This window comes from Furipterus horrens, unplaced genomic scaffold (assembly GCF_987537825.1).
Source record: "Furipterus horrens unplaced genomic scaffold, mFurHor1.1.pri manual_scaffold_17, whole genome shotgun sequence".
NCBI classification, from domain to species: domain Eukaryota; kingdom Metazoa; phylum Chordata; class Mammalia; order Chiroptera; family Furipteridae; genus Furipterus; species Furipterus horrens.
Window position 1 is genome coordinate 34,673,694 of NW_028327187.1, and position 17,473 is coordinate 34,691,166.

The 17,473-nt window shown below is 42.8% G+C and overlaps 1 non-coding gene and 1 pseudogene across 1 annotated transcript; one reads left to right on the forward strand and one right to left on the reverse strand.

Annotated features, from left to right (window-relative positions):
• Positions 1 to 6,798: 6,798 nt before the first annotated feature.
• On the reverse strand, positions 6,799 to 11,640 carry LOC149990812 (elongation factor 1-delta-like; annotated as a pseudogene).
• Positions 11,641 to 11,730: 90 nt separating this feature from the next.
• LOC149990813 (U1 spliceosomal RNA) lies at positions 11,731 to 11,896 on the forward strand. The gene has a single exon (XR_016508787.1). It is a non-coding gene; the product is annotated as a U1 spliceosomal RNA (small nuclear RNA).
• The last annotated feature ends 5,577 nt before the right edge of the window (positions 11,897 to 17,473 follow it).

The following is a 17,473-nucleotide window of genomic DNA, read 5'->3' on the forward strand; positions in this document are numbered from 1 at the left end:
TTAAAAGGGAAAATCATGTGATAATCTCAGAATACAGAAAAGCATATGAAATTCAATATCTATTCATGATAAAAACCTAATAGGAAAATAGGAATAGAAAGAAATGTCCTTATTTATAAGGATCTTGCAGAAATTTGCAGTCATCATCATATTTAATGGTGAGCATTTGAAAGCTTCTCCTTTGAGATCATATACCATGACAAAGATGCCCACTATCATCACCATTTTGCTTTAACATTGTAGTGGAGATCCTGTGCAGTGTAGTAAGGGGAAAAGTCATATAAGGTTTTGAGATAATAAACCTGAATTTTCATTATTTGCATATGACATGACTGTGTATGTAAGCATTCCAAAAGTAGAGACAGATCAATTAAAATTAATAAGATTGTTCAATAAGGATGCTGGAAAAAGTTCAATTTTTCCCACAAAATGGTAATTTAGAAAAAAATAGAAATAGAAAAGATGTAATATGCCAGTAGCATCATAAAGAGAAGTTGGAATATAATGTTGAAGAATTTAGGGGTAAGTGTAGTGATGTTTGCAATTCACTTTGAAATATACCAAAAATGGTATGGACTAATAAATGGATAGAGGAATGAAGGCATGAATAAATACACAATAGAGCAAGTATAAAGAAATATTAATGGTAAAATCACGGTGGCGGGTATATGAGTGTTCATTGTAAAATTCTTTCATTTTTTCTGTATTTTTGAAAAATTTCATAATACAGTGTTGGAAAACCTCGAAACGAACATAACAAAAATTTATATACTCTATGGATAAAAACATAAAACTTTAAAAAGGAACATTAAAGAAGACCTAAACAAATAGATATGCTGTGTTCATGGATCAGAAGACTGAATATTATCATTGGAAGAGGTCGTCTGGAGGACATGACCAGCTGTTGAACCTTGAGCTGGACCCAGGCAGTCGGAGGCGGAGGTTACCCACTCTCTCCCCTATTCTTGGAATGCACATCCCGCCCATCATTTCCATACTAGGGGCTGTTTCAAGAACGCAGCCTTGAGAAAGGAAGGTGTTGTTGAGACCATCTGGACTGAATACGTGATTGAACCCAGTTAAAGCCTTTATATAAACTTTTAATATTCTGGTGGGTGGGTGCCGAGATCTATTAGTATTGGGGCTGCCCAGGACAGACCTCTAATGTAAGTTTTCTTGCTTATTAAAGTTTCCTCCACCAATCTGGAGTATTCTGCCTCTTCTGTCTCTCCCTGCCCTCTTCGTACAGGTGCCAGTTTTAAATTTCACCCGGGGAATGAACCAACAATTGTAAAAAAGAAAAATGATGCGATGCAATTACAGTTAAAACCCTAGCAGGTTTTCTCTGTGGAACTTGATAAGCCAGTGTGGCTTAGTTGGTTGGAGTATCATCCCCGTACATCAAAAGGTGGTGGGTTTGATTCCCAGTCAGGACACATATTCAGTTTGCGGGTTCAATCTCTAGTCAGGGCGTGTAAGGGAAGCAACCAATTGATGTTTCTCTCTCTCTCCCTTCCTCTTTCTCCAAAATTAATAAACATATTTTAAATGGAAATCCATAGGGCCAAGGATATCTAAGACATTCTTGAAGAACAGGGTAGGAATAATTGCTCTACCAGGTATCAAGACTTATTGTAAAGCTATATTGATTAATACAGGGTGATATTAATGCAAGGAAAAATAAGCCAGTGGAGTAGAACAGAGAGCCTAGAAATGGACTGCCTTATATATACACACTGTATAATAAAGATGGCACTACATAACAGTGAGAAAAAGATGATTTTTTCAACAAATGGTGCTGGTATAATTGTCTAACTGGAGCCCTGTCTGGTGTGGCTCAGTGGATTGAGCACTGGCCTGTGAATTGAAAGGTTGTCTCTTTCATACCCAGTCAGGGTACATGCCTGGGTTGTGGGCGTGCCCAGTTGGGGGTGTGCAAGAGGCAGCCAATGGATGTTTTTCTCCTTTTATTTCTCCCTCCCTTCCTCTAAATAAACAAAATATTTTTTAAAATTGTCTAACTGTATTTTTTTAAAAATGAAATTGGAACCCCCGTATCTCATACCACACACAAAATCAATGCCAGGAAGATTAAAGATCTAAATATAAAAGACTAAATAGTAAAGATTCTATAAAGTAATAGAGGAAAAATTTGGAAGAAGGAAAATATATTTTTTAAAAAGACATGTAACCCTGCCAGGTAGCTTATTTGGTTGCAGCATTACACATTGATCCCCAGTTGGGGATCTCCCTTTGTCTCTCTCTAAAATCATTAAACATATCCTCAAGTGAGGATTAAAAAATAATAAAAAATGAAGACACAAAGCATTAACCATAGAAGAAAGTATTGATGGAGGTACACACACACACACACACACACACACACACACACACACACACATACAAATACACAGAAGCTGTCCCTCAAGAGTAGAATATTTAAATAAAGTCAATGAAAACAAATAAACTATAGATATAAGCAAAAATTTATGGTGTAAAGAGTTATCAGTTCTTGCTTGAGCCTTTATTGAGTGAGATTTGTGTTATGGCTTACAGGCGCAGAGATCTGAGGTGTCTTTCCCTGTGCTTAATGGTAGCATGTGGCTAAGTTGTGTCATGTATTGACATATGTATAAGCCAAGTGCTTAGGAAAGGGTATCTTGTAATTTGCTGAATAGTAGTATAGATTTAGACTCTGTTTTGGCCTATGGCTGGTGCCTAGTGTGCTAAGCCATGATATGCATATGAATATAGACCCTGACCTTAGGTGAGAGCTGTCTTCTCTTGCACAGTCATAGTATGGGTTTAGATTCTTGACTGTGAAGGTACTTATAGGCACTTTGAGTATGTTGAGAGGTTGTATGGCTAAGGGCCTGGTCTAAGCTGGGGCTGGCTTTTGGCTTACCAGATTTAGTTGCCAGTATGGTTAGGGGACTATGTCTCAGAGTCCTTTATGTGATTTATACATGATAGGTCCTCAATAAATATTGATTTAATGAGTGAAAGAATGACTGAATGGTTAGTGACATGGGGTATGCTTATCTGAACTCTGTTCTCGGCATATGCTGTCTCCTGGTTTGACAAGTGGTAGTCGTCGTCGGCAGCCGCCCGTCTCGAGAGACGATGGCGTAGCTTCTTGAGAGTCTATCTGCACCGCCGAGAATGGCTGTGCAGTCCGACTCGGGAGTGACAATCCCTGCCGCACTTGTTACAGGTGAAGGCAGATGGCTGTTGTTGCTGCTGTTGACGCTGCTTCCGCCTCGATCTTTTCTGGACCGCCTCCTCGTTGCGCGCAGCCTCTGCGCGTGACGTACCTTGCCTGACCGCGAGCCTCCAGGCTAGGCGGTCGTCTGCTTGAACTTCCCATGTGTTGAGATTGATGGAGCATTGTGTCATGTCCTTTTTGCAGATGTCTTTGAACCGCAGTTTTGGGCGCCCTGTCATCCTCTGGCCTTGTGCTAGCTCGCCGTAGAGGAGGTCTTTGGGAATACGGCCTGCATCCTTTCTTTTGACAAGGCCGAGCCACCTGAGGCGTCTCTCACTAAGAACTGCATGCAAACTGCTCATGTTGGCTCACTTCAGCACCTCGGTGTTGGGGACCTTATCCTGCCAGGCGACATGCAGGACGCGTCGCAGGCACCTCATGTGGAAGCTGTTGAGTTTCCTTTCGTGCCTTGCGTAGGTGGTCCACGTCTCGCTGCCATAGAGGAGAGTGCTGAGTACGCAGGCTTGGTAGATGCGCAGTCTGGTTTTCTCAGTGAGGCTGGAATTGTTCCACGCTCGCCGGTTCAGTTTGGCCATAACTGTGGCTGCCCTGGCGATTCTCCGATTGACCTCCAAGTCGACTGACAGAGATCTCGAGATGGTGGACCCGAGGTAAGTGAAGTCGTTGACAACCTCCAGGGTGTATCCGTCGATGGTGATGCATGGGGGAGTCCCCGTGCCTTGAGCCATAACGTTCGTCTTCGTCAGGCTGATGGCTAGTCCGAACTCCTTGCATGCGTGGGAAAGGCAAATGACTAGCTGCTGGAGTCCCTCTTCGGAGTGTGATGTCAAAGCTGCGTCGTCGGCGAAGAGCATCTCACGGATGAGCACCTCTTTGACTTTGGTCTTGGCTCGTAGACGGGCCAGGTTGTAGAGCTTGCCATCGGATCTGGTGTGAATGAAGACATCCTTGCTGCAGTCCTTAAAGGCGTATTGGAGGAGCATGGAGAAGATTCCGAACAGCGTAGGCGCGAGGACGCAGCCCTGCTTTACTCCGCTGCTGACTGGGAAGGCCTCAGAGGTTGCGCTGTTGTAGGACACCGTGCTGTGCATGTTGTCGTAAAAGGACATGACCACAGCAAGCAGATGTGGTGGACAGCCAATATTCCGTAGCAAACTGAAGAGTCCACTTCGACTGACCAGATCAAACACCTTCGTGAGGTCGATAAAGGCGAGGTAGAGTGGTTTATGCTGCTTGTGACACTTCTCCTGCAGCTGGCGTAGGGAGAAGATCATGTCCACTGTTGATCGGCCAGCTCTGAAGCCACACTGGGACTCTGGGTAGACGCGGGAAGCAAGGGTCTGCAGGCCGACAAGAGCGACCCGGGCGAATACTTTGCCGACGACGCTGAGGAGAGAGATGCCCCGGTAGTTGTTGCAGTCGCTGCGGTCTCCTTTGTTCTTGTACATGGTGATAATGTTGGCGTCTCTCATATCCTGGGGGATGTAACCCTCCTTCCAGCAGAGACAGAGTAGATGGTGGAGCGGCTGTAGCAGGATTGGTTTCCCGCTCTTTAGGATTTCTGGAGGGATTCCATCGCTTCCTGGTGCTTTCCCACAAGCAAGGCGGTCGATGGCTTTGCCGAGCTCTGCCGCAGTAGGTGGGGTGTCTAGCTCCTCCATGACTGGTAGATCTGGGATGGCGTTAAGAGCAGTGTCTGTTACGGTGTTCCTCGTTGCGTACAGCTCGAGGTAGTGCTCAGTCCACTGCCGCATTTGCTGTTCCTGGTCAGTGATGACCTCACCTGTCTTGGACTTAAGGGGGGCGATCTTGGAGGGGATTGGGCTTGTTGCCTTCTTAATACCCTCATACATTCCCCGTGCGTTGCCTATATCGGCGGCTTCCTGGATGCTTCTGCACAGGTTTAGCCAATAGGTGTTGGCACAGTGGCGGGCTGTCTTCTGGACTTTGTTCCTGGCAGCCTGTAGAGCTTGAAGTATACTGGGAGTGGGCGTGGCCTTGTAAGCCAGTAGGGCCTTCCTCTTAGCCTCGATCACGGGTTCCATTTCTTCCCAGTGAGCCTCGTACCAGTCAGCGTTCTTCCGCTCTTTCTTCCCGTAAGCAATAATGGCGGAGTTGTATACGGCGTCGCGGAGACGTGGCCAGTTGGATTCGATAATGTCATCTGCCGCCATTTCCTCGCCGAGTGCATCTTCCATCCTGTTGATGAACTGCTGGGTCTTAACTGGGTTGCTGGCACAACTGGTGTTAATGCGTGGGCGACCCTTCATCTTGGAGTGGTGCAACCTCTTCGGCGTTATGCGCACCTTGCTTACCACGAGGGCATGGTCCGTGTCGCAGTCTGCACTGTGGTAGCTGCGGGTGAGGAGGGTGCTGCCAATATCCGTTCTTCTGGTGATGACGAGGTCAAGCTGGTGCCAGTGGCGGGAGCGGGGGTGCCTCCATGACACCTGGTGGATCTCTTTGCACTTGAAGAATGTGTTTGTCATGCACAGGCCGTGGTGACACGAAAGCTCAAGCAGTCGCTGACCATTCTCATTGATCTTTCCTCTCCCAAAGTTTCCGAGGCAGGTGGGCCAGGCCATGTGGTCGGCTCCTACTCTTGCGTTGAAGTCTCCAAGGAGATAAAGAGCGTTACTTCTGGGGATCTTGGATAACGCTTCGTCCAGTGCATGGTAGAACTGTTCTTTCTCTTCGGTGGTGGCGCAGAGGGTTGGGGCATACGCGCTAAGAATGCTGACTGGGCCGAAAGTTGTTGACAATCGGAGGGTAAGTAATCTCTCTGTGCCTCCTGTGGGTGGCTCTATGGAGTTAACAAGCGTGTTCTTCACAGCGAACCCAACACCGTGCTGTCTTGGTTGGTCCGGAGACTTCCCTTGCCAGTAGAAGGTGTAGTTGGTTTCTCTGATACTTCCGTTGTCGGCCAACCGGGTCTCCTGTAGAGCCGCAATGTCGATGTTTAGTCGTGCCAGTTCCCTGTCAATGACGGCGGTTTTCCTGGCACCATTGATCCACGGAAGGTCTGCGGTAAGTCCGGGACACATGGTCCTGATGTTCCAGCTAGCGAGGCGAAGAGCTGGAGGCTTCTTTCTTGTTGTTTGCTTGGAATTGCCTGATGCGAGTGTTTTGTGGCCCACTTTTCGAGAGACGCCTCTCTGATCCCCACGCACCCAGTGGGGCAGGCGAGCCATGGCGAGACGGCACCTAATTGGCTGGGGGCTACCCAGCTTGAGGCGGGCAGTAGCTGTCCAGTGAGGTGCGATGACCTCTCCCACCGTCAGAGGAGACCCCTGGTGCTCGTTTCCTTCGCCAATCGGATGAGCTTATAACCGGTATCTGTCTCCTCCCGTGTTGAGTCGACATCTTGCGATGATGCTGGAGTGTCCTCTCCAGTGAAGCTACAAAGTGGTAGTATGGTCATGATTTAGTTTACATTTGAATTCTAGTATGTTTAGTTATGGTTTTGGAATGGCTATGGTCTAGTGGGAATCATGGCACGCATTTAAGCTTTCTTGTCTTGTGCTGACTCATGAGTGAGACTTACAAGGCTTGGATCCTGTTATGAGTAGGGGTTATTCTTTGCTGAATAGTGATATGGATATAGACCTTAATCTGGATAGGAGAAATACTACTGATCTGATTATGTGTTAGAAGGTTGTCTGCTCAGTGATCTAGGGAGCAGATGTCTGCATAAGGGTCCTGAATTAGGTAGAGGGCCATCTGCCAGCTCACCTGCCTCTAGGGTTAAGGACTGAGAACTGTGATGGATTCTTTGTGTTGGGTTAAGTTATGGTATGTGAAGGAATCCTGGACTGAGCAGGGGCCATGCATAGTTGCTGGGCTGTGGTATATATATGAGCTCTGCTCTTCACAGAAAAAGATAATTTAGTAGAAAAAAGAATCAATCAAGAAAGGGATTATTCAAAATAAAATTGATGAAATGTCACTTAAAACTATTGCTATAAAACTTCTAATAAGATACTAACAAAGAGAATACCATCATGCATTAACCATTAGCAAGTGAAGTTGATACTAGAAATGTGGATGAAGCTTCAGTATGATGAAATATATAAATATTATATTTATATATTAATATGCAAAAGATAGAAAACATATGATCCTCTTTTTCTAAGAGTTTATTTTATTTTACTTTTAGAGAGAAGGGAAGGGAGGGAGAAAGAGAAAGAGAGAAACATCAATGTGCAAGAGATACATCAATTAGTTGCCTCTTGCACTCCCAAATGGGAACCTGGCCCGCGACCCAGGCATGTGCCCTGACTGAAAGGTCGAACCGGCAACTTTTGTTTGCAGGCCTGTGCTCAATCCACTGAGCCACACCAGCCAGGGCTGGTCCTCTTGATATATGCCCCCCATAGTGTCTGAGAACACTGGCTGGTGTGGCTCAGTGGATTGAGTGCCAGCCTGAGAACCAAAGATTCACTGGTTCAATTCCCAATCAGTTCACATGCCTGGGTTGCAGGCCAGGTTCCCAGTTGGGGGCGCGTGAGGCAGCCACACCTTGATGTTTCTCTCCCTCTTTCTCCCTCTTTTCCCTTCCCTCTAAAAATAAACAAAACTTTTTTTAAAAAGCATCTGAAGTAATTCAATGTTTCTTTATAATAATATTTTGTAAAACCTTAGCGAAACAGGGATATATAAGGCCTTAACATGATTTTTAAAAATTAGCCTCAAACAGCCAGCATCATCTTTCATATTTTTGAACTACCTCTTGTTTGCTCTTTTATGGCTTGAGTAGCAAGCAACTGAGTATGCCTTAAAGCATACTGTTATAGCTTACAATTAAAAAAAATTAATTTTCAACAATCTCCTGAACTAGAGAATAATAACCTTTTAATATCTGGCTCTGACTAAAAGCAGGCATACTGACCTTAAAGACAAATGTGTTGTGTACATCTGTGTAAATAAAGTTGCCTTGGAAGCCCCTTATCAGGCTGAATTCATTCCTGGTGGCTTCAGGTCACTAACTCATTGTCTCACCTGTCCCCCTCACTTAAGGAACACTTCTAGATTGACAAATGCCTCTGAATAGAAGAGGCCCTAGCTCATTTCTTTGTGTTCTAACCACACACTACCCTTACCACTACTACCCTGGCTCAGTCTAACATCTATCTCATGGACTCAACTGGTTTCCCTGCTTACGCCACTCCTACCTATTCTCCTGAAACCATAATGATCCTTTCTTTCCTTTTTATTTATTTTATTCTTGTTTAATTGTATTATAGTTGTCCCAATTTTCCCCCCTTTTCCCTCCTCTGTCCTGCCCCATCCCCAGGTCCCATAGTCCACCCCCCCCATTGTCCATGTCCATGGATCATTCATACATCTTCTTTGATTACTCCCTTTCCCTTTTTAAAACCATTCCCCCACCCGCTTTCCTCTGGCAGCTATCAGTCTGTTCCCTGTTTCCATGTCTCTGTTTCTGTTTTCTCATTAGTTTATTTTACTCATTAGATTCCTCTTATAAATATCATATGGTATTTGTCTTTCACCAACTGACTTATTTCTCTTACCAAAATATTCTCCAGTTCCATCCATGCTGTTGCAAAGGGTAGGAATTCCTTCTTTCTTTGTGCTGCATAGTATCCCATTGTGTAAATGTATCAGGTTTTTTAACCCATACATCTATTGATGGGAATTTAGACTGTTTTCAACACGTGGCTATTGTAAATAGTGTTGTTATAAACATCAGGGAGTGTAAATTCTTTAAAATTGTTGTTTTGGGATTCTTAGAGTATATTTCCAGCAGTGGAATTGCTGGGTCATTAGGCAGTTCCATTTTTAGTTTTTTTGACGATATTCCTTTTTGTTGTTCTACAGTGGCTGCACTAGTCTGCATTCCCACCAACAGTGCAGTGGGGTTTCCTTTTCTCCACATCCTCGCCAGCACTTGTTTGTTGGTTTATTAATGATGGCCATTATGACAGGTGTGAGGTGATAGCTCATTAAAGAAACCAGATATGACACTTCTTGGTTTAAAACCTCCCAATGTCTTTTAAACCCACTCAGAATAAAATTCAAACTCCTTCCCATGACTTATAATAACTGACATAACCTGGCCCCTGGTTACCACTCAGATTTTATCACCTGCACTTCGGTCACACTAGCTTCCTTGCTATTCCTCAAAGAAGCCAGTCATGCTTAGGATTTGTACTTAATGCCCTTAGTGTTTTTTATAAGATATTTGCATGGCTGGTTCATACACTTCTTTTAAGTTTCTACTCAAGTTTCACCTGTCAGGAAGGACTTCTCTGACCACTCAATATAAAATAGCATTCCCCTTCCTTTATTTTAAAAAATATTGTTCTATTACAGTTGTCCCATTTTCCCCCCATTGTTCTCCCTTGTCCCACCCTCTTCCTTTATTCTATACCCTTTATCCAGCTTTATTTTCTTTATAGCACTTGCCACCAATTGTCATATTATATTATTTATTTGTTTTTTGAAATATTGTTTTCCTCTTCCATTAGATTGTAAGCTCTGTGAAAACAGGGGCTTGATTTATTTTTTACATACAGCATCTTAAACAATGCCTTGCACATTACAGGTGTCCAATAAATACTATATTAAGAAATTGTGTTAAACTTACATAAAGAAAACTAAATTTTCTCCAGAGAGACATCAAAGGATTGAATCCTGCAAAGGTATTAATTACCCTAAATTGATTAATAAATTTATAACAATGTGATTTAAAAATACTACAGTAATTTTTGTATAATTTAAAAAATGATCTTAAAGTTTCATTTAAGTAAAAATGTGCAAGGATACCTAAGCAATGGAAATGTATTAAAAAAAACTAACACAGAGAAGTCTAGTTCTAGTAGATATTAAAACAATTGTAAAGTGACTTTTTTTTTGGCCAGAATCTCAATCTTTAAGGCAATAGGGCCTCTGCTCTCAGGCCCAATACTAGGGCTTAGCTTGTTTAAATTGGCAATGTTGGCACTGCACATGCTCCTCGAACTTGGTGATGTCCTCTTCCAGCAGGTCTGTCCCCACCTGCTCATCCTCTACCACACACTGGATCTGTAGCTTGCAGATTGCCACAGTCCACAGGCTCTAGCTCAGAGCTCCCCCAGGTCAACCAGTCCATCTTGGACAAAGCACACAACCACACACAGACCTCCAGCTGCCCATGTCATATTATCATCCCAAGGCTTGATATCCAGGAGGATGGAGGACTTGACCACCAGTGTGGGCTTTTGGCCTTCTCTACTTACTGCTTCAGCCTCTCCTCCCGTAGCTGGGTGGCCTCCTTGTCATCCTTCTCAACACCGCCAAATGGGTCTATCTCTTCATCATCATCTTCCTCCATGGCAGTGGCTACCTTCTTGGGGTGGGGGGCTCTATTCGGTGCATAGAAGACATGTTCTGGGGAAAAAACCTAAACTATTTACCTCAGCCCAAACTAAGTATAATGGGCAAAAGGGTTTTGGACAGGCGAGATGTGCCTAGCACACCTTCTTACAAAGAAGCTTTTTTTTTTTTTTCCCCTAATATGGAACATTGAAAAATTAATCCCTGCCTTTTGTCATCTAGTAGTTATGGATTGAATGATGTCTTTTAACCCTTTTTGCCAAATCTGTTGCCCCCAGAACACAACAAGGACACCAGCCTGTTAAACCAAGCACGCCGTTGACCGGAGACAGCCAACTGACCTGGAGTCTGCACGATCCTTCCCCATGTGGGAAGGCCACCCTCCCCTCCACACCCCCACTCTTATTAGGGTTTTCTGGACCCAAGGGTAGGTAGGACGACGACCATGTCCAGCTTGAAGCAGCTAGAGGAGCTTGAGACCTTCGCCCATTGTCCTTTACAAGATTACAAAGGGTCCTAATATTTGAGAGGGGGGGATAGTTAATTTTTACGAACCAGGGGTATGGACTTGGGGGGGATTGCTGGGGGAGGGGGGTGCTGGGTGGAGGGGAACAAGGGGGAGAAAATTGGAACTGTTGTAACAATATAATCAATAAAAAACATTAAAAAAAAAAAAAAAAAAGAAGACATGTTCTGGGTCAGTGGGGCTGTGGCCCCATGGATGGGCAAGTTCTTCTCTAGCACAGTCAGCTGGGCCTCCAGCTTAAAGATGGCCAGCTGCATGCAAATCCTGCACCATACCTCATAGTCTCTGATTCTCCACTTCTAGGCTGGAGATCCAGATGGCAAGCTCAATTTGGTCTCTATGGGGCCAGCTGGAGGTCCCAAGGCCAAGCTTCTGGCCAGGGATTTCTGGATGTTCTCTCTGGCTCTCACAATGTCCTGAACAATCATGCTCATGCTGTGTGCAAGAAGCCAGCCACAGGCCCGTTTATCCGTTCATGGAATTTCCTTTCTGTATGGTCGTATTTGAACTTGTTGAACCAGATCTTCTCATGCATTAGGAAGTTTGTAGCCATTTTCCTGATGCCTTCTAAGGGCCAGCTGAGGAAAGGGCTAAAGTATGATATGGTAGTCAAAGTAATATGTAACAGAATAAAAGGTTTGGAATACTTACCTGGCAGGGGAAATACTATGATTACAAAGGTAGTTTTCCCAGGGTGAGGCTTACCCATCGCACTCTGGATGTGCTGACCTCTGCAATTTCCCCAAATGTGTGGGAAACTCGACTGAGTAATTTGTGGTAGTGGGGGATTGCACTGGTGCTATCCCCTGGGAAGAAAGAAGGAAGGAAGGAAGGAAGGAAGGAAGGAAGGAAGGAAGGAAGGAAGGAAGGAAGGAAAGAAAGAAGGAAGGTCACCAGTTAGGGGCGCACAAGAAACATCTACATATTGATGGTTCTCTACCTCTCTTTCTCCCTCCCTTTCCTTCTCTCTAAAACTAAATAAATAAAATCTAAAAAAAAAAAAAGAAAAAGAAAAATTTGTGAAAAAAATCTCAATATAAGAAACTGGTTAAATAAATCATAGTAATCCATGCAATAGAAGTCTATGTAACTATTAAAATAATTAGATAAATCACTATTGTGAAGTTTCAAAGACTTTTAAAAATTATTTTTAATAAAGCAATTCTAGGTTCACAGCAAAATTCAGCAGAAAGTACAGAGCATTCCCATCTATTCTCTGTCTCCACACACACAGCATCCCCCGTTATCAACATTCTATACCACAGTGGTACGTTTATTATAACTGATGAACCTACACTGACACATCATTACCACCCAAAGTCCACAGTTTACATTGAGGTTCACCCTTGGTGTTGGACATTCTTTGTAGTAAGATTTTTAAAAAGCTAATGTGGAAAACAACAAGTTTTTATTTGTAAACAATGTGTTATCTATAACATATCTGTGTACATATAATATATTGTGTATGTATAAAATTTGAATGAGAATTTTCCTGTGTTGGGATTTTGGCTAAAGCATAAAGCTAATGATAATAGGCAATATATAACTCCACTTTCTAAAGTGTAAATCAAGGATCTGACAGACACCCCCTCCAGCATGCACTAAAATATGGTTCTTCAGCCATCATCCCTACACCCTCACCAAGTCAATGTGAAGAAAAGACCAGAAACCTGAGGCGTATTACTTGATATACAAACCAGATAGATGCCCAATTCAGGAACTGAGAACCTAACGTGTGAAAAAGATGAAAGGATTAAGAAGTACAAATTGGTTGTTATAGAATATAAAGTAAAGCACAGAGGATATAGTCAATAATAGTCTAATAATTATGTACAGGTGGAGATTTATCGGGATGATCACCTATTAAGTTATACAACATCTAATGATGGGGATGTACACCTGAAACTAATACAATAATGTATGTCAACTGTAATTGAAAATTAAAAAATGATTTAAAAAAGAATTGGCAGCCTAAGTTAATATGTGCTGTGGTTTACCCTTTCAAATGTGGAGTTCCAAGAGAAACCTTCAAAAGCTAGGGTGAGCCCTGGCTTGGTAGCTCAGCTGGTCAGAGCACCGTCCAGCTATGCTAAAGTTGTGGGTTCAATTCATGGTCCGGGCAACAAATCAATGACTCTTTCTCTCAAAAATCAATAAATAAAATTTATTAAAAAGCTAGGGTGGCTGCTGAAGTGAAGAATTTTGGAGACTGTATTGCCCTTCCTAGTAATTGATTAAACAAGTAGACAAAAACAATTTAATAAGGATATAAAATATTTGAACAACAAAATTAAGAAACTTGGCCTATTATCCATATATATAACACTGTAGAAAACAAACAGGAAGATATTTTTTCTAACATTTATGGAACATTTACAATTATCATAAACAAATTTCAACAAATTTCAAAGGATTGAATGTATACAGATTACATTCTACAGATCATGTTCTCAGTTCTCAGTGAATTGTGCTAGAAATCAACAACAAAAATATTGGTAGGAAATGCCCGTTAATTTTGAAATTAGAGATGTACTTCTAAATAGTTATGTGTCAAAGGAGAAATAATAGAAATTGGAAAGTATTTCAAGTTGATACCAAAAGCACTAAATGTCAACATTTGTGGGATTCAGTAATTAAAGGAAAATTTGTTTAAAATATATGTATTACAAGGGAACAAAGGTTGAAATTTATTGAGCTAAGTATTCATTTCATGATAATGAAAGAACAGGAAAATATACCCAGAGAGTAAAAGAAAGGGAATCATAAAGTTAAAAGTTAAAATTAATGAACAAGAAAACAAACATACCTAGAGAGGATAGAGAAAAAAACCTTTAAAAAGTAATTTAAAATAAAGTAGATAAGTAAATGGACCTATAAGTATTAAAGTAATCAAATCAGTATTAAAAAAACAAAAAAAGAAAGCTTCCCATAAACTTCAGGCCCCAATGGCATCACAAGTGATTTCTACCACATATTCAATGAAGAATACATTGCAATTTATGCAAAGTCTTCCAGAGAATTGTTAAGGGGGGATGGCTTTCCTAATTCATTTTATGATTCTAGCATAACTTGTTACCAAATTCCAAAAAAAGGTAGTTCAAGAAAGAAAAGCTATAGGTTAATCTATATCATGAATGTAACAGAGCCCACAGGCTGTCCAGATTGAAACAGAACCCACAGAGCCCTGGCTGCTGTGTCTCAATGGATTGAGCATCGGCCTGCGAGCCCAGTGTCGCTGGTTCGATTCCCAGTCAGGGCACATGACTAGGTTGCACATCAGGTCCCCAGTTGGGGGCGCGAGTGAGAGGCAACCACACAGTGATGTTTCTCTCCCTCTCTTTCTCCTTTCCCCTCTCTCTAAAAATAAATAAACAAACAAACAAATACATAAATAAAAAAAAGAAACAGAACCCACAGGCTGTTCAGTTATTAGGGGCCCGATCGCCCGCTGCCAGAAGCTAACTCTCAATACCAGAGTTTGGTGAAAAGAAAAAGAATTGTTTATTTAATAGTTATATAGATTTAGATTATTTGTGGAATTCTGCTGTTAAGTCTTATTTTCTTTAAAACACCCACAAACACATAGTTCTGCCTCCATCTACCAAACCAGGCTAGTTTTTAGAAAAGTCAGAGATACAGTCTTTCTACTTCCCAGACACAGTTCAGTTTTACCAGCAGCTCCCAATAATTTGAGCCTGATAGGGGAGGTTTTGCCTGTGTTTCGGTGCTCTCCAACTCTTAATGCAGAACAACGTGGTTTCCAGCCTCCTTGTAAACTGCATGGAGTTCTCCCTTTCCTTTCAAGCTGTGTGGATCTCCTCTCCTCTTCTCAAAACTGCATGGAGATCCCCTCTCCCCTCCTAGCAAACTGCGTGGATCTCCTCTCTTCTTCTCTTCAAAGCCACATGGAGTTCCTCCTCTGAAATGGTTGCCGCCTATTTTTAAATCCCTGACTGCGGCCTGTGATGCAGTGGGTGTGGTAACCAGTTCTGACCATTCACAGAACCTTGCGCAGGCTCTGTATGCTGTTTCCGCACCATTCCATGGTCAAAACCCCTCCCATTTTCTTTGGCCCTTGGAAGAACCAAAGCCACCTGCATAACTGAGAAACTAAGCTACTAGCCAGTCATGCAAAGGCATCTTAAAACCTGTTCCCTTTTCCCCATCCCCTAACCTGAAGGCTCTGGGGATTTTTGGAGACCCACACTCTGTAACATGAACACTGTTGCAAAATCCTAAACAAATATTAGCAAATTCAATCTTGTAACATAAAAATGGAGTAATGTGCAAATTGGATTATCTCAAGAATGTAAGCAGGACTTAATTTTACAAATAAATCAATGTGCCTTGGCTGGTGTGGTTCAGTAGATTTCTTACTGAGCAAACTGGGGCCCATTCACATGGAAACTTGGTGTATGACCCAGCAATTAGTGTTGATAAAAACAGGTCTTTATCTATAATATTCCAACCTTGGGCGGGCTGGGAGCACTCCTGCTCAGAGCCTTGTTCTCCCACAACACCCAGCACTCCTCTTGCTTCCCCAAAAGACTATAAACTAAAGCCAAGCTCAAGTTCCCCATTCCTTATCTGCCAGCTCACTTCTTCACGATCTGGCCTAAGTTGTCTTCAGCCTCTGTATAATAGCACATGCCATGTTACACTGGATCATGGTTAAGTCCGGGAAAGGCGTGAGTCCTAAGAGAGTGTCCTCTCCTTATGTTCCAATGATGGAGGGCTCAAATGTTGGAAAATTTTAGTTTTAGGTAATAGCTAATAAGCTTAGTAATCAATGTATGTAAAAAGCTATTGTTTCAGGAACTGGAGGTATGAACCACCTTGATTCCAAGAAACCATAAGCAGTTCCACTTTTGTGCCTCAGGAGGACAGCAAGCAATCAAGACAGTGTCTGAGCCATTGTACCCCATGGTGACCACAGCTCAGGACACAAAGACCACCACCCAGGGCACAAGGGCTTCCACTCCGACACAGATGAAAGAATACTGAAGCTTTTATCCAATTAACCTTTTCTTCGAATTTCAAACCCCTTACCTACACATTTCTTCTCCTTATAAAAAGGGTCCATTTATAATGGAATTTAAGATGATCTGTTAGGGTACAAACCTGCTGTCCTCTCAGATTTCTGACCATCTGAATAAGACGCCGATAAAAATTCAATCCCTGTCTCTGCTTATTGGGTCTTGTAGATGACAGGCAGCATAGACACTGGCTTTTCCGGTTTCATGAAGTCCCAACTGTAAGAACGGTGTTGCTCAGAGAACCATGAGGAGGCAGCGAGCAGAAGAAAAGAAGTTTATTGAGGGAATTAGCAAGCGGGGAGGAAGCCATGCCGTGAATGGCCCGACTCTGGGGTCTTAGGGAAGGAGGGGCTGTTTCATAAGGGGAAGAAAAAAGAAATTATTGAATTCAGTTGTTATCTCGCAGCTGTGAGTGTAGGGCTCATCAAGGCTAAACAGAGCTTGGGTTGATGTACCCCACTATCATGGGAAACTCCCAGACAGCTGCAGGCGGGCGAGGGCAGGGGGGATGGCGTGGGAACCAAGGCTGTCATTCTAGCATTTTGGTTTTAATAAAAAGAGGCAAGGGGTGTGGTGTGTTTTTTTGGGGGGGGTGGCAGAGACTGGTTAGGAGAGAGGTCGTTGAATCTCTGTTCTTCTATAACAACTTCCTGCTGAGTTAGGGGCGATGAGAGGGGATTGATTGCCAGCTCGGGGTCATCTCCTGCCACAAGTTGATATCTGAAAGATCTTAATAAGAGTACATTATGGACGGTAGAGGCTGTTATGGATTGGACTGTTTTCTAAATAAACTTAACTAGCAGTTTGAGGAAGCAAGGACCAAGGGCAAGGAATAATAGAAGGAGGAGCAGTGGGGTTATGAGAGGTACTAGGATGCTTTGAAGGGAGAGAAGTATGAGACGAAGGTTTTAAATTAGGATTTTCCAATATGCTTGTTCCCTAGCTTGGGCAATAATGTCAATGTGCTTTTTATGTGTGAATGTATGATGTGATAGGTATATTTGGAGTTATATGTGCGTTAGGATAATAAGTTATGACTGTTGGGAAGAGGTCCCGGAGGGCAAGTGTCCCAACTTAATGACGGAGGTGAGGGTAGTGATGGCATATTATGCTCCTTTTGGGCTGACCTTGTAGGAGTTTTTTATCTATAAATGAGGATTTTACCTGGGGTAAAGGGTGTCTTGTATGTTGGGGAAGGGGTGTAAAAAGGAGGAGAGATGTTGAATGTAGTGATAGGTATGGGAGTGGGAGTTGAGGAAGGGAAGTAATGAGGCAGGGTTGAGGGGGAGAGCTGATTTATGTAGGGAGATTTGAGAATTTTGAAGTAGTTGGGCATGTAAGAACTGAATT